This window comes from Pinus tabuliformis, chromosome 3_2, assembly GCF_031772625.1.
Source record: "Pinus tabuliformis cultivar Carrire ecotype Pingquan chromosome 3_2, CPIR1, whole genome shotgun sequence".
NCBI lineage: Eukaryota > Viridiplantae > Streptophyta > Pinopsida > Pinales > Pinaceae > Pinus > Pinus tabuliformis.
The window spans coordinates 32,201,856-32,225,198 of record NC_142302.1 but is presented as its reverse complement, the minus strand read 5'-3'; the positions used below and the strand labels follow the sequence as shown (position 1 = coordinate 32,225,198).

General features: G+C 37.4%; 1 long non-coding RNA gene and 1 pseudogene across 2 annotated transcripts; one reads left to right on the top strand and one right to left on the bottom strand.

Annotated features, from left to right (window-relative positions):
- Nucleotides 1-12,998: 12,998 nt before the first annotated feature.
- LOC149179667 (nematode resistance protein-like HSPRO2 pseudogene) lies at nt 12,999-14,291 on the bottom strand (annotated as a pseudogene).
- A 2,505-nt stretch (nt 14,292-16,796) lies between these two features.
- LOC149179666 (uncharacterized) lies at nt 16,797-17,767 on the top strand. 2 transcript variants are annotated; one of them, XR_016257395.1, is made up of 3 exons: nt 16,797-16,904; nt 17,040-17,266; nt 17,547-17,767. It is a non-coding gene; the product is annotated as an uncharacterized LOC149179666 (long non-coding RNA). The 2 variants fall into 2 exon arrangements; XR_016257396.1 differs by having other exon boundaries at nt 17,040-17,421.
- The last annotated feature ends 5,576 nt before the right edge of the window (nt 17,768-23,343 follow it).

Sequence of the window (23,343 nt, the reverse complement as noted above, 5' to 3'; positions counted from 1 at the left end):
TGGGCATATACGGAAACTGGGCATATACGGAAGATGTGCGCATATACGGAAGATGTGGGCATATACGGAAACTGCGCATATACGGAAGATGTGCGCATATACGGAAACTGGGCATATACGGAAGATGTGCGCATATACGGAAGATGTGGGCATATACGGAAACTTCGCATATACGGAAGATGTGCGCATATACAGAAACTGGGCATATACGGAAGATGTGTGCATATACGGAAGATGTGTGCATATACGGAAACTGGGCATATACGGAAGATGTGCGCATATACGAAACTTGAGCATATACGGAAGATGTGCGCATATACGGAAACTGGGCATATACGGAAGATGTGGGCATATACGGAAGATGTGCGCGTATACGGAAACTGGGCATATACGGAAGATGTGCGCATATACGGAACCTGAGCATATACGGAAGATGTGCGCATATACGGAAACTGGGCATATACGGAAGATGTGCGCATATACGGAAGATGTGGGCATATACAGAAACTGGGCATATACGGAAGAGGTGCGCATATACGGAAACTGGGCATATACGGAAGATGTGGGCATATACGGAAGATGTGCGCATATATGGAAACTTTGCATATACGGAAGATGTAGGCATATACGGAAACTGGGCATATACGGAAGATGTGCGCATATACGGAAGATGTGGGCATATACGGAAACTGGGCATATACGGAAAATGTGCGCATATACGAAACTTGGCATATACGGAAGATGTGCGCATATACGAAACCTGGGCATATACGGAAGATGTGCGCATATACGAAACCTGGGCATATATGGAAGATGTGCGCATATACGGAACCTGGGCATATACGGAAGATGTGCGCATATACGGAAACTAGGCATATACGGAAGATGTGGGCATATACGGAAGATGTGCGCATATACGGACACTGGGCATATATGGAAGATGTAGGCATATACGGAAACCGGGCATATACGGAAGATGTGGGCATATACGGAAACTGGGCATATACAGAAGATGTGCGCATATACGGAAGATGTGGGCATATACGGAAACTGCGCATATACGGAAGATGTGCGCATATACGGAAACTGGGCATATACGGAAGATGTGCGCATATACGGAAGATGTGGGCATATACGGAAACTGCGCATATACGGAAGATGTGCGCATATACGGAAACTGGGCATATACGGAAGATGTGTGCATATACGGAAGATGTGTGCATATACGGAAACTGGGCATATACGGAAGATGTGCGCATATACGAAACCTGAGCATATACGGAAGATGTGCGCATATACGGAAACTGGGCATATACGGAAGATGTGGGCATATACAGAAGATGTGCGCGTATACGGAAACTGGGCATATACGGAAGATGTGCGCATATACGGAACCTGGGCATATACGGAAGCTGTGCGCATATACGGAAACTGGGCATATACGGAAGATGTGCGCATATACGGAAGATGTGGGCATATACAGAAACTGGGCATATACGGAAGATGTGCGCATATACGGAAACTGGGCATATACGGAAGATGTGGGCATATACGGAAGATGTGCGCATATATGGAAACTGGGCATATACGGAAGATGTAGGCATATACGGAAACTGGGCATATACGGAAGATGTGCGCATATACGGAAGATGTGGGCATATACGGAAACTGGGCATATACGGAAGATGTGCGCATATACGAAACTGGGCATATACGGAAGATGTGCGCATATACGAAACCTGGGCATATACGGAAGATGTGCGCAATTATGGAAACTGGGCATATACGGAAGATGTGCGCATATACGGAACCTGGGCATATACGGAAGATGTGCGCATATACGGAAACTTAGCATATACGGAAGATGTGGGCATATACGGAAGATGTGCGCATATACGGACACTGGGCATATACGGAAGATGTAGGCATATACGGAAACCGGGCATATAAGGAAGATGTACGCATATACGGAAGATGTGGGCATATACGGAAGATGTCCGCATATACGGAAAATGGGCATATACGGAAGATGTGCACATATACGGACACTGGGCATATACGGAAGATGTAGGCATATACGGAAACCGGGCATATACGGAAGATGTACGCATATACGGAAGATGTGGGCATATACGGAAGATGTGCGCATATACGGAAAATGGGCATATACGGAAGATGTGCGCATATACGGAACCTGGGCATATACGGAAGATGTGCGCATATACAAAAGATGTGCGCAACTACGGAAACCGGGCATATACGGAAGATGTACGCATATACGGAAGATGTGGGCATATACGGAAGATGTGCGCATATACGGAAATTGGCATATACGGAAGATGTGCGCATATACGGACACTGGGCATATACGGAAGATGTAGGCATATACGGAAACCGGGCATATACGGAAGATGTACGCATATACGGAAGATGTGGGCATATACAGAAGATGTGCGCATATACGGAAAATGGGCATATACGGAAGATGTGCACATATACGGAAGATGTGCGCATATACGGAACCTGGGCATATACGGAAGATGTGCGCATATACGGACACTGGGCATATACGGAAGATGTAGGCATATACGGAAACCGGGCATATACGGAAACTGGGCATATACGGAAGATGTGGGCATATACGGAAGATGTGCGCATATACGGAACCTGGGCATATACGGAAGATGTGCGCATATACGGAAACCAGCACTGAAACCTTATTGTAAACCCTAGTTCAGCGTGCTTGATGCGGAGCTCCTTTGGAAATGACTCCTTTCTACTTATATATATTACACAACCTATTACTAACTTACATTTAATATATCACTTTGTAATATTTTGTGTGTATGTGTGTAATTTATATATTTCTCTCTCACACACACATAGTTTTTTAAGATAACTATACTATAGATTACATTCTAGGCACAATCCTTTAATGTCTCTTATCAAATGTTGTCGTTATAAGGATGAGCTAGGTATTGACGACATATAACATCAATTTGGCAATATTCGTGAATTATAAGATATCGCAGGTGATAGGAAATCGATTAAAAATGAATTATTGTACAACATATTCAACCACCTAATCCAATTATATTAAGTGACAATATTCAAATTTGGATTGAAATTAATGTAGTTGACATTAAGCTAGCTAGAAAGATGTGGGTTAGGATTGAGTTTCAATTCATGATGTAAATAATTATATTGTACATATTATTGGGTATAGTTTCATGGCCCATATTCAACATATCCATGGATACTACAAAAATGAATTCAACATTAAAAATCCTAATCATGAACATGATAAAAAGAACTCTAAAATTACTACATTATTAAACTCAATTATGTATAAGTAAGCAATACTACTAATTTATATTTATGAAGTCAGTATCTAGTTGTGTGCTCATCTTGATCTATATTAATAGTTTAAGTTAGTCACTTATAGCGTGCTACTTTAAATTGCTCAAATTTGGTAGTAAATATCTTATAAAAATAATTGTAACTAAATGCTTACAAAATGTGCTAAATGCTTACAAAAGACAATATTCATTAATCACATAAAAATAATTGGTGGTTCAATCACCACATTGGCATAAATTCATGTTGATTGTAATATGTTTTAAAAATCTTAATATATATCCTCATCCTTGATCCACGTTTCTAAATATTGTGACTTTACTCAATCTTGCAAAAGACTTTTCCTTCTATCATGCCATGAAACAAATCCTTAATCCTTAAAAAGATATTTATTTTTAATAGATTCTTTATTCAATTATCTATAATCAATATATAATTTGAATATTTATTTTTTTACATAAACATAAATTCTTCCATTATCTTTTTAATAGATTCTTTGTTTAATTATCTATAATCAATATATAATTTAAATATATATATGTTTTTTACATAAACATAAATGCTCGCCATGGTGAAACTCTAGTGTGAATGTATCCTTTATATAACGATTCCTACCATTATATTTTAAACTTTATATGATTTTAGAGTACTCATATGGTATAGAGCTTCATATATAATAGGCTCAACTTTAAGAACAAGGCCTAACGTAATATCTACTTTTAGGTTTGGAAAATTATAAATATATCATTTCAAAACACATAATCAAATTTTGTAAAACTAAATAATATTCAAGTTTTGTTCTTAATAGATCTACCACTGCCATAAATAACTTAATAATTGTGACTAACAATTATGTTTGATAATTTATTATCTTGTAAAGTTGATCTCTTATTTATAAAGTTGATCTCTTATTTATAGATACATACTTTTGAATGGCATGAACTATTTTCTTGTTCCCTCTATAGTTAATAAAATAAAAAGGCCACAAATAATTAATAGTTGTGACTCACATTATGTAACATAATTTATTATTATGTAAAGTTAATATCTTACTTATAAACATATATTTTTGAATAGCATAAATTATTTACATATTTTTTTTTATCTTTAATATAATAAAAATATTCATTACAACAATAAGCTCAAGCATGGTGTGGCCCAAACCAATTCCTCTTCGAATGCATCCCAAAAAGATTTATAATAGATAAAATATTTAATATTCAACACAAATTAAAAGTTATTTCATCTCATCTCATTACAATTTCATTCACTTTCCTCTTAATTTTAGTGACTCTTAATTTTTAGTGGCTATTTGAAGTAATCTTAACTTGTTATTCCTAACAAACTTGGTGATTACAACCTAAATTTTGAAATTAATTAAAACTTAAATAAATGAGGTTTGAATTTTAACTTAAACTTTGACATAGAAAATTAACAATCGACTTGATTATCTTTCAACACCCTGATATTAGAAACATTTAACACACTATTCACCATTAAACAATTATTTTTCAATTACATACCAGAAAGTTTTATAATAGATTAAATATTCAATATTCAATCCAAATTAAAAATTATTTCATCTCATCTCATTACAGTTTCAATCACTTTCCCCTTAATTTTAGTGGCTCTTTATTTTTTAGTGGATAAATGAAATAATCCTAGCTTGTTATTACAACCTAATATAACTATTACCAACTTTAAAATTAAAGCTAATATTTACCAACTTTGAAATTAATTAAAACTTAATTACAACCCAATATAATTATTACCAACTTTGAAATTAATTAAAACTTAAATAAATAAGGTTTGAATTTTAACTTAAACCTTGGCATGGAAGATTAACCTTGGCTTTGATCACAAAGAATTTTGGTAAACCTTAAAGAATTGGATTTCTAACTTTTTTTTAGGGAGGTGGGCTTACTTTGTTTTCTTGTTTTCTTGTTTTCTTGTTTGGTAAGAATATTTTTAAAGCGATATTGGATTGTAATGTGTGGTTATTGTCTTTTTATCTAGTATCAAGTTTGAAAGGCATATGTATTTTTAGACAGATTAATCTTGAGGTGCGAGGTATAAGTCTTAAGATTACATTTTAAACATCAAATAAGATATAAATATAAAAGTAACTTAACTTATAAACTTGATAATTTGTAACTAATAAAAACAAAATCCGTTACAACTATTCATCAAAAAGTAATGTAACATTGATAGAATATAACATCGGATCCACATAAGGATTTAAAATTCAATGGAGATGTTGTCATAAACACAAATATAAATTTATGTATTTTTTATTCAAAATAGGTCCAACTATACATGTTTCTTTTTTTACAAAATAGAACTTCATTTCCAACATAAATAATGGAATCTCATGCCCATCAATGACATAATGGAAAAACAACATCATGATCGATCTACCGTATGGGTCTCTAAGTCACCCTCGTCCCATGAGGCACTCCCAGGTGGATTTCCAAATTGATGTCTCTGCAAAAAAGTACAATAATCAATTAGTTGTAAAAATTGAAAGGAATATAATCAATTTCATTAATTCATGTTGATATTTTGATCAAATACTCATTCTCACCGTGAGGATTTGAGGCAATGGAGAAGACAACCCTTCCTGGGTAGATGGCGGAGCACTTGGTGACGGATATAGGCATGGTTCAGGGGCGCTGGATAAAGGCATGGTGGATGTGAAATATGGAAAAGGTAGTGGGTGCGGGCGACGATACACCCCCACCGGTTGTACAATACTGGGAAGCACTCTAGGCCGGGGGATTGACCTAGGGGGGGGAATTGGAATGTTAAAGGTGGACGATTGAAAAAATGAGAATGGTGGATGATTGAAGGGTAGGGGTGAGCATTGGGAAGGTATTACAGAGGTGGTTATAGGCATGGAAGAATTTGTGGAGGAAAGAGGTGGTGGGTGTGGGCGATGATACATCTTAATTGGTTCAACAATAGGGGGGGGCACCCTTGGGGAGGATATTGGGGTGTTAATCGCTGAAGCAGTGTCCCCAATGCTAGATCTTTTTTCGGTAGCATGTTCATCGAATAAATGAATTTGACAACTTGGAATGGCGTGAGATGTGGGTCCCTCAGCTGTAACAATAAAAATAGTTCGTATAGTCATGCAAATGTGTTGAACATGATAATATATCGCATTTAACGTAAAACAATGCATAGCATGACATTTCCATACCAATATTGGGTATAATAGAATCTTGAATTATCTCAGGCGCGTGGTCCATATTTCCTTGTTTTTGAGAAGATGACTCCAATTGTTCATCCATTCTTTTTTTCCTTGCATGAACTCATCCAACCCTTTCAAATTGTAGTATATCTGTCCCTGACTTTGACTTGCGACCACATCGCCTCTTTTTATTTACTGGACTCAAGAAACTATGTTTTCTCTTGGTAGTGATCTTGGATGGAGTTATAGTATTGAAAAACATTTTGTTGTATTCTTGACATGCTTTGTCTACCAAGTTGTTCAATGCATATTCCTGTTCCAAATTTGTAGGTATTATGGATCTCAATTTCTCAAGAGTTGATGAGTTAACACGTTTTATCTCATCATGTTCAGAGATTGCACTATCTTGTCGTACATTGGTCGATTCAACATTGTATGAGAAATTCTCTAAATTATCAATGCTTGTTTCATTATGATAATTCAGATTGGGAGGAGAATCAAAGCATGGAAAAAGCTCTGTTTGGATTTCTGGGACCAATATAGGTGTTTCATTCAAATCAAATAAAATTCTAGGCCTTTCTGTCGTGGGATCAGTGACACCAGGTGCTACATTTTCACCCAAAATAGTGTTACTCACTAACATCTCAACTTTCAATACATGTTTACAGATATTTCCATTTAGGGCCCAATTGCAATTGCAGAAGTGTAGATTAGAATCCTTATATATGACATTGTACCAAATGTCACGAGTATCCTTATTTTGGCTACGAACCCAGTAGTCATTACTCTTTTCATCAGGCACACAATCTTCATTTGGGATTTTCTTAGCTCTACACGTGGATGAATTCAGTTGTTCCTGTATTTTTCTGGGTCGTACAAAACCAGCTTCTCTTAAACGGTGCATATGATTGTAGAATAATACAACCTTTGTCAACAAAACATAGATTAACCAATCAACCCTTCTGTGGCATGCATTGTTCTTCTCACATAAGTACCTTTCCTTGATATACCGATGGTAAGATTCAATGGCGTTGTTCGTATCTTGGTTTGAATGTGGAAAATTTCTGTATGCTTTTGCCCACATATCTGTAGAAAGAAATTTATTAGTTATATATTAATAAGTATACATATGACATGAAAAATAGAGTCATTATAACCACCAATAAGAAGCTTACATATTTTGTTGTTGGACAGCCAAGTATTTCTAAAATATTCCAAAAATCTTTTTTGTTCACTGAATTCTTCAAATAAGCTTTCAACTTTCTTTCGCACAGATTCATCATCTTTACACATGTGCATGATTTCACCTAATCCACGAAAAATGCGTATTTGGTTTTCCCTCCCTTTGACCTTGTTTCCAACATTTTTCAACCATGCACGACGAACATGCCAAACGCATAATAATACTTTGCACTTGATCGTAGACTTGCAATAACATAATTTTTAGTGAGATTATACATTAACAATATTTTTTATGCCTCTTGTAAAAATAATAAGCACATCACCTCAATGCTTCAATTTCAGCAGTAGCATCATCCGTGATGAAGGCAAGAACATGCCAATCTGGTCGCTCTTTGTTTCCAATTGCAAGTAAGGCCAACATCCATTTAGAAAGATCAGCTATAGTGTTGCGTGATGATATCACCCAAGCTATTGGAACCCCATTGTGATGTTCGTCGAAAACCATTAAGGTGTACAATTGATACTGCATTACAAAAAATATGCATAATTATATTTATATACGATACATGCATTAATATGAGGTTAAATAAATGAATCGGATTTAGGATAAATATGTACTCACCCCATACTTATTTGTACTAAAGGTTGAATCCATTGAGATAATATTATTGTGAGAGTATTTCAGCATCATTGAACACATCCACTTTGTTTGTATGCCTATGATAAAAGGGATATTTTCAACAAGATCTTGTTTTTGGTAGAAGAAAAAACTCTCTGGGTTTTCCTTGTACCAGCACTCCACACTCTTTGGATCACTTTGATCTTTAACATACTCTAGCCTTATGATATCATTGTAAATGTTACTTATATCTTTTTTTGTCATGTAGGTATCTCGAGGTATCCCTGTGTATAACTCACCGGATCCATCCTTCACATTAGAGATGAACTTGTCCCATATCATTGTAACATTAAAACCTCTTTTAACGAAATGTTGGACTCTAGATCGCATTTGCCAACTTAAATGTGGTGCATAATTGAATCTCATGGACCTTCCGATTGCATCTGTCCCATGACAAATAACATTGGATTCATCAATATGTCTACATGCAGTATATATTATTACAGCATCATCTGGTCTCATCACAAGTCGTCGCACAAAGAAGTGACATTGGCAACCAACTTTAATACTTTCATGTCGATTGCGGGTTGTCTTTGGATCTGATGATGCACTCCTAATTCTCCTTGTCGACTGTGGACCATATGAACACCAATAACTGTACGTAAAAAAATTACTACAAATTAGATATAATATTTATGCATATTGAAAAAATTACACATATCTTGAAAAAGCATATAGAGACTCACACACTGTACTCCAAGAATGTTGAGTAATTGGTGACTTTGATATCCTCTATTTTTTTACTTCGATGATTCTTAAGAAGAAATTGGGTGGGTGCACTTTCATTTGATTCCTCTCCACTTATGAAATCATCAAGACGACAATATGGAATAACTGCAACTTGGTCCCCCTCAATCTCTGTCCATGTTAAGTCTTCTGCCGAAAATTGTATCATATCTTCCAGGTCTTCAACTTCCAACTCGTTAATCCTCCCCCACTTATTCATTCTTAAAATACCTATACAAATTGCATTGAAAATAATTTAGCTTGAGTAAATAATATGGTCTTCATCAATGCATAGCGTACTAAGCATGGAAGTCTCATTTTTTAGTAATATTCAGGGGATCTTACATGACATTGTACGATAACTAAGATCATAAGAAATTGGGTCATTAATAAGCTTAAATATCTTTGAAAAATTTAGACTAACCCATGCATGACATATGAATTCTTTCTGGAGGTGGGGCCACCATGTTATTGTCGAGGGGCGACTTGTGATGAGTCGCTGCGCTGGAATTGGTCAAAGGGAACTGCCTAACACTGACACATAAGATGGTGCGTTAATGGGTCCCTTCAAATAGGGATGAAAGGGAGAGACATAAAACCTGTCCCCAACAAACCCCTAATATCAAGAGTAATAAGCTTGAAGATTACCAATGCTAGGGAATTCCAAGGTTAATAACAAATGAACAAAACAAGGCTCTGATACTGGGGTTGACCTTGGGGTACATATTGAGGCTGGGGTTGACCTTGAGGAATGTATTGTACCACTGGTATATATTGTCCTTGAGGTTGCCCCCCAGACGCAATTTGTGTCCTCACCCCGAATTCTACGGGATGTCCTCAACAATTCGGCCACGGAAATAATCTCAGGAGATTGGCCCCGAAGTCTACGCGACTGTCTCGGTAATTCCGCCACAGTTAAAGACTTTTAACTACTGCACACGCAAACAAAGTAAAATCTCAAAGAAAAGTGCCTAAAGTCTCTAAAGAACCAAACAAATTTGAAGCACACGCCTAAAGAATCTAGAGCATCAAACCAAGCACAAACAGTAGCCTTCCAGACTGAAAGCGCTAGTTGGAGATGAAACCCAACATCGCCGGATTCAGTACAGAAGTGGCGGGTGGAACAGTTACCCCGGCAACCTGCTTAATGAATAGACCGGCACAAGTTCCTCCACTTTAACCGTCTCGAGTGAAGTGAACCCCCCGGAAAATCCAAGTGAGTCTAGCCGACGTCTGCTCCAGGTACAGTGGGATCTTCCCTCCACCGTCACCTCGGTAGAATCCTAAAGATTATGGTCACTAAGGTTACCAACAGCAACAAGTACACCTAGGGGAACAGTCTACACTCCGACAGCACGCAAGGGCAGAGTATCAAGCTCAATCCCCTTGCCGGCTCCTTGACAATAATCCAAGGTTTACCGACAAGTGACCCCTGGCTCCTCGACAATGGTTAATCCGAGGTTTACCGTTTGTAATACGTGTGTGTCTGGGGTCGTTCCCAACGAGGGAGGATTGATCCCCTCACTGGTTCGGACACGAGCTCGTGCTTCTCCTTTAAGAGGAGCTTTCCCAGAGTATAAATGAAACAACTGGATTTAATCTATCACAAGATAAGCTACTTGTTTGGTTTTGTTGTCTTGGAGAGTTTATTACTCTCCTACTCCAAGACACTAACCTGATCTATATTGGTGTTTCAGAGCCCTAGTAAATAAAAAGTTACTAAGTTGATTTTACTTTAAGCGTTAATTTTATGGCTTTCTTAAGACAAAAGGTAGTGGAGATGAAACTGGTGGTGTGTAGACTCGACTCTCAACCACTACAAATATGCACCTAAGATGATTTACACTACTTTTCTTTTTCAATGAATCTCCTAGCTAAGAGAGTTGGAAGAATGCAAATTTTATAGAAAACAACTTTCTTAACAAAGACAATCAAAGAAACAATTTTCTTTATCTTTTCAAAACATGCAACTCATGACCACTAATTATTCACGAAATTTCCTTTTTCTTCAAAAGACTACAAATGCTTAAATAATCTAAGTACAAAGGGTTTTTACACTTGATTCCCATTGTTCAAAGTTTAGAGTAGCTTAGTGTGTGTAGTGAAATGTGTGTGTAAGTGACATAGTGAACATACAAAGTTTGTAGTCATGTGGATATTCGATGATCCTTTTCAAATTCGTCTACTTACAGTAAATTATGTTTGTTCCTTACCTGCAAATAAAATAATGTGTGGTTGATGGGCCACTTACTTCCTTCCTATTACACTATGTGAGCCTAAAAATGGAGATGAAAAACTTAGTGCTTTCAGAAAGATTTCAGATGCAAGCCCAGGATCGTCTAAAAGACGCAAGGGAAGCAGGGGCTACTCCCTTTCTTTAATAACACCAGTTCCTAGTCCCAATGCTAATGAAGTAAAGATGCTTTGGTTAGTAAAAAATATGAGTGAATTATGGGCCACTTACTCCTTTGCTAATTAAACTATTTGACTTCGGTAAAAGAGCAAAACAAATTGAAAAAATGTGTGGATTATGGCCACTTACTTTTCCCGTTATTAAGCTATGTGTGAAATGTAAAATTTTTAAAGTAATTGCCCTACTAATACTGATTATTAAAACAATCTGAACTATATGGAACAAAATTGCAGAGGTGAAGGCAATTCACTAAAGGTTGCCAGCCACCCATGAAAGAAAAATTACAATGATTGTTTTTGTTCTTTGTAAACTGTGGGGTTAGGTTCTGCACAAGCGAGCGAACTGTGTGTCAATCTGCAAAAAAATGATAAGTGTTAAGCCAAATTATAGATATTAAGAGTGACAATGATTATAAACAATATGCATTATCAATGTTCTAAATTTAAACTTATATGATTAAAGAACAACGTATTTTATAAATGATACTATACTAGAAATAATTTGACTAAAATTTACAATCTCATTAAAACAAATTTGTATTGAAGAACTAAAGGCAAAATTTATACCTTTACCATAAATTCAGTTAAATTAAATGACATCTTAAGCAATAACACAAGGCCATGTGCAAGAAAATTAAAGTAGAGTATGAAGAAGTATCAGAGTACTTTGTAAAATAAATGTAGAGATAAAAAACTATACTAATTATATGTTATTAGTCAATCTGAACTGCATTATCTAATATTTTTTCTCAAAACTTTGGAAATGAGTGGATATTTATGGTAGGAATGTAGCTTGAATATGATATAGATTTAATACATTAAATTTTTTATGATACATTCCATTAAATAAATTCAATAATCTAAAAAAATTATGATGCATTCCATTAAATAAACTTAACAAATTAAAATTAAAATTATCTCAGTTTCACACACTGAATAAAAAAATCTTAAAAAAACATATAAAAATAACAGCATTAAACTACATTTCATGTTAAAATTTATAATGAATTATATAAATATCATTAAATTCATCATAAAATTTAGGTAAAGAATTAAAAAATTAAAAAAAGAAACAACTCGTAAAATTTAATAATTTTAATAATTACCTTTTTAATTTTGGACAATCTCTTACACTATTTAACGAAGGAGGAATTGCACACTATGAATCCTTAGTATCCTATCCATGTTGGAGAGGGAAAAAAAAATAAAAATCCCAAATTTCTACCACTGTTCTATTGATTGGTCCTACTGATGGGGATGAACAAAAATGAGTCTAATCCTATATCCAATATAATTCTATGTATAGTACTCAAAACTGTCAATGTAAAAAGTGTATGTATGAATTTGGGGTAATACATTGAAAAACTCAAGGCACTATTCTTTCTCTTGTACACTTCACTTGATTTGTCTGTAGATCTTCCAGTGTACCATCCACCATAGTTGTAACTTTTAGTGCCAATAGTAACCCAAAAATGTCTTTGCACCATCCACACTAGGGAAATAAGGTGGTTCAAAATATATATGACGTAGGGCATCACAAGCACCTAGATATGATGGACCCTTCATTTCAGTGCTACCCATGGTTGTTACTACCAGCTGCTGATATGAGAAGAAAAACCTTTTCACCGCTGCTTCTATTGCCTGGAAGGCCAACAGAACATGTATTGTTGCAACATGGTAAGCACCTGAAGTGTTATGTGAGCACAGTCCATGTGAATGAAACAAATGCATAAGTGCCTCCTGGAGCCTTGGTCCACCCTTTGGATCAGCCTCAACACCGATGACTTTGGGCACCAGATGCCTTAGTTCCTTGCATGCATTTGTAAGGTCTCTAAGGGGGGCAGACCGAAGGCAATATGCGCCTGCAAGTGTACTAGTGCTGCTAATTGCCAACTGGTGTTTAAGGCAAAGGAAATCATCTGGGTCCATCACTAGAAGCAAATTCACAATTTCTGTGAGCATGTTCCACATCCTTTCAACCATCCAACAGTCTGTGGATGCTCCTACGAGATCCCCAGAGTCTATTCTTTCATATACTCTCTGCAACAATTCTTGGCCTACAAATACCCACGCCTCAAAGATCTGGAGGACATTGCAAAGTTTGGCATCTTCTAGATTATGGAACTGTTTATGTTGTTTTAAAGAGTGCAAATATCTTGGCTTGCAGATTCTATCATATTCAAGAAGAGGCTTACCTGACATATTTGGTTCCCCCAGACCTAAAGTGAAGGGAGTCCTCTGCATATGGCCTTCAATGGCAAGCCATATTCTAGAAACCATAGCTTCAGCGCTTTTCCATGTACCCAAACGAGGAAGTAAGCTCTCTTCACTTGTTCTGCTAACCACAGGTAAAGCACCAGGTCTCTGCCATACCTCATGGAAAACTTTCCATGAGAGAACACCACTACTTACTGACAACTGAAGAGTGGGAACCTGCTTGTCATTTTCACAAATCATTGAAATCAACTCAATCTGGGAACTAATTAAGGATTCAAGCCTTCTCTTCCATTCCTCTTTGTCAATGTAAGTCCTTGTGTCATAGAGCACAGACGAAACAAACTGAAAAGTAATCTCCAATGACTGTAAGGCAGCCTTTACCAACCCCTCTCTAGACCAACCAGGCCATTCCTTGAATTTCCACATGGCACTGAGCTCGGGGAGATGCACATACTGCTCGTAACCCGCACACTCCATGGGGGAGGGCTCTATGGATTCTCCAACAAAGGCAAAATAGGATGCCATTTTTTTATAGGACATATTTTTTGCCTGCAAACATAACGAGGAGAGTAAAGACACTAATGCTCTCCATATACCATAATCTAAAAAGAACAACATAATAATAGAATAAACACTAAAATACATTTTAAACACTATATATAATACGTTACTGGACAAAAAACATATCTATTTGTTGCAACTAAACTTTTTATGTAGATGATAAAAACTCAACACATAAATAATGAAAAGAGTTAAATAATGTCAACACATAAATATAAATTTTTCCAGTTAACAAAGTGAATAGATATAAGCTAAATATACGGTGGTTGGTCAGTGTCACTTTGGGATTTTTTTATTATGAAACGAAAAAGTAAATTTACTTCAAACTCGTACATTCTCGTTGTCCTTCAATCTTGAAGAAGTGTACATATTTGAACTGCCAGACCAAGTTATTGGACATTTTGTAGGGTTTCTTTTCTAATATAAATACTATTTTCCATGGACATTTTGTACATCTTATGTAGTGTTTGTTTTCTAATATAAATACTATTTTCCATCGACTCCGATATTAAAAATGACAAAAATGATATCTCAAAAATGACAATGACAATTCGTGCTTGGACCATCTAAACATGAGAGAAGGAAATGGGAGACTGTAATGTAGCATGACCCAACATGCGTTATAGATAGGGGCCTATAACTTAGTAAATTCCCTTTCAATTATGCATTACCAACCGATCAGGGCGGAGGAGAAATCAAACTACTAAAGGCAGCGAATTAACCAAACGAAACATATTGATTTAAAGTATAACCTTCCACTCACTCAAATTGCGATAAAACATTATATAATGAACTGTAAAATATTTATTGTACGTTGAAAATAGTTTGTAATTGGTGATAAAACATTATATAATGAACTGTAAAATATATATTGTAAGTTAAAAATATTACTCTAAAATACAATAAATACTTTCCAGCTAAATATATATTAGTCTTAAATGCATTAAATACCTTCCCGATCAATAATTATTAGTCTGAAATAAATTAAATACTTAGCTCAACCCATGTTGATTTCCAATGTTGTGACCACTGTCGACAGCTTACAATGAAATAATTGGCCATCAGATTGACCTGGCTAGGATAATTACACACGGAATTTGTGAAAAGAGTTATACTGAAATAATTGGACATCATTTTGATGTGGCGAGAATAATCACAGACTGAATTTGTGAAAAGAGTTTAAATAAGTTCAGGACAACATACCTGTGTGCTTCTCTATTTTTGCGCAAAATATGTAGATATTCTATTGAATGAAACATAGCAATCGCTCTGCCTTTTTTAACTTAGCGTTGTTTTTGCGGTTTCTCTTTTGGCTTTCGGCTTGCCTTCCGCTGCTTCCGTTCCGGAGAACGAAAGAGAAGAGCACCACACCTTCCAGTCCAGTTTTGGGTTATGATTTTGCATTTTGAGATATTCAGCTACAATATTTCTCTGAAATTAGTTTTTTCGATTAAGGTTAGATGAGACAAGGACTACTCAAATTCCTATGTTCCCAATGATTTTTCATATAGTTAAATTCCTATTGTTTTTAGCTACGAGATTTGTATGTTTATGCTTATTGATTTTTTTATTTATACAAAATATTTTCAAGATTTACAGTCGATCTGAATAAACTAAACTGGGAAAATAATATAATCAATATGAAACGCAACATACTTACCAATTTTCCTAATTCTTATATTTTACCATCGCTGTAAACAAAATTTTATAGAAACACTGGCAAATTCGATTAGATCCAAGAATTTTATGGGAATCAATGCCAAATTGGCTTATATCCAATATCACATTATGGAAGGGATTAAAAATGCGATGTGCCAATCTCAATTTTCATCCATACACATTATTTAACCATGCAAAACCTAACCTATGCTCTCAGCAACACCCATGGATTTTACCAACGGGAGCAGGAAATTCGGGGTTTTATATCAAACTTATAAGTTATATTTGTAATATCTATTTATGGTATATTTGTAATATTTATTTATGGTATATTTATAATATTTATATATTTATATATTTTTATAATTCACATAGAGTTATTTATAAAGTGTAGTTAATGTTTACGAGTAATATGTTTTAAAGTTTATTTTAGGTATATTTTGCAATAAAGTTTATCGTTTTAATATGTTTCAGTATCGTTTGGAAAATAAGTTCTGGAGTGCTGAAACAAAAGCGATGGGGGAGCGTCCACGATGATCGTCTCGTCCTTGGCCATACGGTGATCGCCTCGTCTCTCAGCGCCCAATCAGGAAGCCTCCCTTGCGAACTGCTCGCTCCTCCACGTCCTTTTCCATGCAGGAACGCCATCGCCCTTGTCTGCCAGGTTGCTCAAATCATCCACCCGTCTCTCAGCTTCATGCATATCGACGCCCTTATTTAACCCGTCCATCAGCTTTCCCTTCGGTTTTCCGTCTTCGGCCCTCCTAGCCGAGGAGTGTATCGGTTTCTCCTCCTCCCTCTGCTCTTGTTTCTGCCCGACTCCTGGGCTCTCTTTTTCGGCGTTTTGGTCCGTGCGTTTTGGTCTCTTTCTGAAAATGCGTTTTGGTCCCTGCGTTTTGGTTTCTTTCTGTAAAAAATGTTTCAGTATCGTTTCAATATACATAGTTTTCTGTATATGGATTCAATATATATAGTTTTCTCTATATTGTTCAAATAGCTGTAGCTATCTACAATAGTTTTTTAACACTGTATAGTTTTGTTTTGCATGTGCAGAAGGGTTCTGCGTGCAGTCGAGCTCTGAACCATCACCGTTTGGGCAGAGAAAAGATGATGGCGAAGCCGTAGCGTAACGCTGGCAAGGAGACAAAGATTGGCCAATATTGATATAAAGACAGGTAGCCATGACGATGGCTCCATTTAAAGGAAACTTGGGACTCTGCAGAGGCTCGTTCCCGGTGGCAGAAGCATGGGTTTTGATACCCTTCTTCAGAATTGCATTTGTAAGTTTCAATGGTGACCGACGGAAAACAAATTTACACATCTTGCCATTATGTCTTGAAAATTTTACAGAGAACGTATAAGATATTATTACAAGAAGATATTACAAAATTCACCAAGAATTCGGCACTAACCTTGCCAGCCGCAGCTCCTCCAGGTATTGAACGGCTCCTCCGTTCGCAGAATGGTTTTGCAGCTGTTCGCAGAATGGTTTATGGTTTTGCAGCTGTTCGCAGAATGGTTTTGCAGGTATTGCAGATAATGTTCTGTTCGGTTTTGCAGGTTTTGTTCTGTTTGCCGCGGAGCAGGAAGGGTTTTGAAGGCCGGAGGAGGTTGGTCGCATTCGTGCCATCTGTAAATGAGCTCTCCCGGGCATTAATATGATTTGAGTGAGTGGAGGCCACGCGCTCCCGTATTTGATTAATATGTCATCAATACGATTTGATCAATCTGTAATCAATACGATTTGAGGGTGGCTGCGATTTGATCAATCTGTAATCAATACGATTACGATTTGAGCTGCGGGCAGGGTCGCCGGGGCGCCGATGGGCAGCCGGAGAGGGATGCCGGAGACCGATGATGGATGGAAGGATGATGCATGGTGGATGGTGGTCGTCGGGCTGTCAGAGGGTACCTCCATAGCATTAACTTTGCTATGGAGGTGGAAATAGGAATTGCCGCCGAATAGTGCTTGGTCAGTTGGGGCAAGTCCCTATGAAATACGGATACACATGTGAAGTGATTGCAAGCAGGGGATGGAATACGGATACAGACATCAAGTGATTGCAAGCAGGGATGAGGTCTTCGTGTTTATGTAAACGGACAACGGACTGTAACTTGGCGTAGAGGGGCCCGGCTGACCATGTCGACAAGTCCAAAATAACCTACAATTGAGATAAGCTCGGCGGTTACGATTGCATTGGGAGATTGTGCACTCCCCAACGAGATCTCTAAATTCATTGCATTAAGTTACAAAAGGTCACTCACCCATTTTTGCCACGTAACAAGCTGTCTTTCCAGATTTTGAGCGTAACCCTGGCCAAAATCGAATGGGGTAAAGATATGAAAGTGGAATCTCTACGTTTGGAATGAAGATGAAAAGGGGAAAAATTCAAAACATCTCTTCATCATATCATCATATCTTGCCACGATATTCTCAAGGAAGATTCTATACTAGATCAACAACATGGACGATTCCAATGACTTGTTTCTTCATATCCACGAACGAAGACAAGGAGCATGGTTGAATTGCAGAGTAAAATCAAGTTTGAAACTAATTCTATTAGGCCTCTCAAGATTAATTGGTGACAAGAATTCAAATTAGATTTGCCTCGACAAGAAGGAACTTCATCTACTTAGGGTCAAAATAATTTCAATGGAAATTTCGAAAGAGATTCATGGGGATCTGTTTTGGCCAATATTTTTATATGTTGAAGTATTTATAAATGCGATGATCTCAAAGATCAAATATGAAAATCAAAACTAGTCAATATAACTCATTTGGAAGGTTATAACAAGGAGTTTTAAGCAGTTTGGATGCATTCATTATTGTTATAACGGATTAATTAAGTTTAAGTATGGTTGAAATGGTCTTTGTTGGGCATGCAAGACGAGCCTAGATCCATCTAACTCCGGATCTAGGCTAGTTTCAATTGAGGGCAACAATGTCATATTTTTAAGTTATCATTATTATGTATATGTTTGAGATAAACTTCATACTTTGAAATTTACATTATGTTTTATTTGCCTAACATGACTATAAATTTTGTTCTTTAATTTAGTTTATGTTTTTTTCCTTGAATGGTTTGTACACGTGTTTTGTTGTCTTTACTGGTTTGTGTGTGTCTCTGTTTGGATGCTTTGAGTGGTTTGTGTGTTTATGTGTTTGGATTTGGATGGTAATTTTTGTGAATGCTATAGTTTTTGTGTTATATTTTTATATGTGTATGTAATTCTCTGTTAGTAATTAGTTGGTGATGTAATTGTGTATATGTGTATGTAATTGTCTCATCAGTAATTAGTTGGTAATCTTCTATTAGTATGTAGGTTAGTAATTAGTTGTTAATTGTCTATTAGTAATTATTAATTATGATCCAGGTGGATATTGGTGGCCACCTGCCTGTTCCACCTAGACCCTTGAGTCAGTTTCATTTGTTTCCTTGTTCATTTCAACATTGACTATTTTTAACAGTTTTTCGGGTCCTGAACTTCCGAAGTAGTTTTGACCCCTTAAACGACATTTTTTGGGGTCTGCGGCAGGCCTGTAGCCATAGGAAGGGGCATGTGGTGAAACTTGTAGTACTTGGTGAGACCTTTCCAACAAGGTATTGTACGCGCCAAACAGAGATAATATGACCAAATTATGACCTTGGGAAGTTGGCTTCCCAACTCACCCCAACGGGGCCCACAAACTCTTGGTGTTACATCTCCTAGGGTTGGGGTTTTGGCTGTTTATGTTTTTCTCATGTTTTCCAATAATAAATAGGCCCTTAAACCTCATTGTAACACTGTTTAGAGGCTTGTAGCCACCACATCTCTTCTTAGAGATAAACTACCATTATCGGAGCTCTCTTATTTTCATTCTATTTGTAAGCATAGTTCATTATTTATCTATTAATGAAATGAAGTTTTTTTTCTGTTGCATCTATGTGTTTATGATTGTATGTGTAAGTTGTTGTGTTCCTGTTTAAGTTCGGATCAATGTTATGAGATCATTTTTCTCTTTCTCTGTTTTTCTTTCCCTGTCCCCAACAAGGTTAGGGTATAAGGAGTTAGGGTTTGATCTAGTTGAACCATTGTAAGATCAGCCTCGCAAAACCAAACGACCTCCCATGGAGGAAGAAAAGAAAGACGAGGGGATAGGATATCCTTTCAAAAATTTTCTCGAGGGAGCCCTCGGGCGATAGAGGGATGCGATGATGGATAACTTTTCCAATATCCTTCATGACTACCTGCCGGTGATGCATCTTCATCTAGCAGCCACTCTAGAGACACCACTCTTTTTATGGTACAAGTTAACTTCGATACTCCCACATTTGAAGGCTTGATAGATGCAGACACCATAGATAAATCGTTAAATCTGTTGGAAGGATATTTTTCATTTCCTGACTTTTCCAATCAGGAAAATATTACTTTTGCACTTCCCAAAGCCACCCCACATATCAAGGTCTAGTGGGAAACCTACTGTGAACAAAACGACGAGAGTGAACCCTCATTGTTTTCAGTCGCACCCACTTATAATTATTTCCAAGATGCCATCAAGGAACAATATTACCCTTTCGGGAGCTATGAAAGCAAATACATAAAGTGGACCATGTTAGGACGTAGAAGGAACCAATATGTGCCAGAGTTCACAAAAATTTTCCATACCCTTCGCACGAAGCTAGGTATCAAGGATATAGAGTGGAATTGTGTGCTCAAGTACCACAATTGTCTACACAAGTACATCTAGGATGAGATGGAGTTCCTGGACATTTCCTCGCTCGATACGGTGTATCGGTACGCTGTCAAGATTGAGCAGAAGTTTAAATAGAAGAAGCGGGACTTTGGATCTCCAAATCCAAAGAAAGGAAGGGCACCCCCAAACCACAGAACAAAGGACCAAGCCAAGGTTAGGCTATCTAGTATAGAACAAAACCACAAAGATGAAGAAGGACATGGAAAAATCGTGTGAGTTCCATAAGAGCTACACTCACAATACAAGTGAGTGTCGGGAAAGCAATCATTGGTGGTTGAGCTGAAGGCTTCCGAATTAGACGCAGGTTCTGACTCTAAATCATAACCCAATAAGGGAACTAACAAAGGTAATCAAATCATTGATGCGGAACCCAACGCCACCATGGCCACCACCAAGATTCAGAAGATTGAGCCTGAAGATCCAGAGGAGGGGAATGCCTGTTCCACTCAAAGATGTGGGTGAAGGGTTCTCTACTACAGTTCATTTTCGAAAGTGGGAGCCAAAAGACTACAACACATCCACAACAGTACACCATCAAGTGGCTTCACCAAGGACAAGATCTTCACGTCAGCCAATAGTGTCGCCTTCCCTACAGCATCAAGCCCTTCACGAGTGAGGTACTGTGTGACGTTGCTCCTCTTGAAGTTTGTGATGTATTGTTAGGACAAGCATACTTTTCAAAGTGACATGTTGTATATGAGTCTAGACCTCACCCGGTGATTATTACTTTGGCTAATAAGTTGTACAGGATACCAGAGGCAGCCCCACCTATCGCCATCTCTTTCATCACTACAAAGCAATGTACTGATATCATTTCTGAGATGAGGAAATTTGTTTTCCTTATCATTTGCCCCCATGGCAAGAAGAAGGTTGTGGCCACAACTTCCAGGCAAGGCTCCTCTGCACAGCAACAACAGATGGACAAGGTCGTGGAGGAGTACAGGGATATTTTTGCCTCAAGCACATGGGTACCTCTACATTGTCAGGTCAAGCACTCTATCGATCTGAACCTAGATGCGTCGTTGCCCAATGGACTGATCTATCGATGCTCTGTTATGGAGAACGATGGGATCAAGAGGCAAATTTAGGAACTATTGCAGAAAGGGCACATCAGGCCAAGTTCATCACCTTATGGGAGCCCGATTGTATTGGTACAGAAGAGGGATGGGACTTGGAGGCTCTGTATTCACTATCAGACATTGAACAAGATCACTTTCCAGAATAGGTACCCAATCCTATAGATTGATGACCTTCTAGACCAGCTCAAAGGGCCAAAATATTTCACCAAGATTGACTTGAATTCAGGTTATCACAAGGTTCCTATCAAACCCTTCAATGTGTGGAATATTGCCTTCAAATACAATGAGGGCCCTTTCAAATGGTTAGTCATGCCGTTCAGATTGACGAACACTCCTACAAGCTTCATGAGAGTGAAGGACAAAAACTTGCAACCCTTCACCAATGCATTCGTGGTGGTGTATTTAGATGACTGATATTTAGCCATATTCAGGAAGAACACCTACACCATATTCAATAGTTCCTTCAAACCTTGCTACAACACAAGTTGTGTGCTAACTTGGATAAATGCACCTTTGGCCTGACCCAGGTTTGTTATAGACATTTTTGTGCCTTACAGCATGAAGCATGAAATGTCAATAATCTAAGGGATCCAAATTCCCTAAACATGTTGTTCCTACCCCTAGAGGAACAAGGTCAGCAAACCACAGCACTGAAAATCAGTTCTCCACCTGAAAACACTCAAAAACAAGCTAATTCTGGATCATGTCAACTGCTCCACTGAGCATCTGCGCTAAATGTCAACTGCTCCACTCTGTACCTGCGCTGAATGTCAAATCTAATGAAGGCTACCTGCGCTGGGCGAGATTGGCCAAGTGGCACAGTCATTCTGCAAAGTGTCAAATGCCCAGGAAGCTTCCAAAATGACACTTGGATCAGGGAATTCGCCTTGTGATGAGTAAGAGGATCTAGATCTCCAAGTGGAAGCAAGAAACTCCAAGTGGACTCAAGAACTGAAGTGGGAGAGGACACTAGTCAGCTTCATGCCAAACTCAAGCTGACTCATCCTTTCTCCAAATCTCCTATATATAAAGCTCTCTCATGAGGTCTAGGGGGGCTGGAATCTTGTGAATGTAAGGAAGTGTCACAAGGATGGCTAAGTGAAATCACTCTTCGCAGCTGTTCCTCAAAAAAGGGTAAACAATCATATGGGGGTGAACGATCGGCCAAATGGAATGGAGGTGGCAGGTGCAAACACGACCAAGGCTTTTTATGGCTAATAAATTTACGATCACAATGGTTATTTACTGGAATAGGTTCATTTTTTATTTAAAAATGAGCTTGAACTCTGGGGGAAACATTGCTCACTGCTTTTATTTATTTTTTAACGAGCATGAAGACCGCGTTAAAACTGCTCGGATCTTGCGTTTATTTTTTAACGAGCATGAACTTTATGCTAAAACTGCTCGATAATACCAGTCATAAGATAAGAATGTCTCCTGTGAGATCTCTATTTTTTATAGAGCTTCATCTTCACTAAGCTTTGTTCCCTCTCATCCTTTCTTTATGCAAGTTCGGAAACAGCTAATCCCAAAAACAAATAAA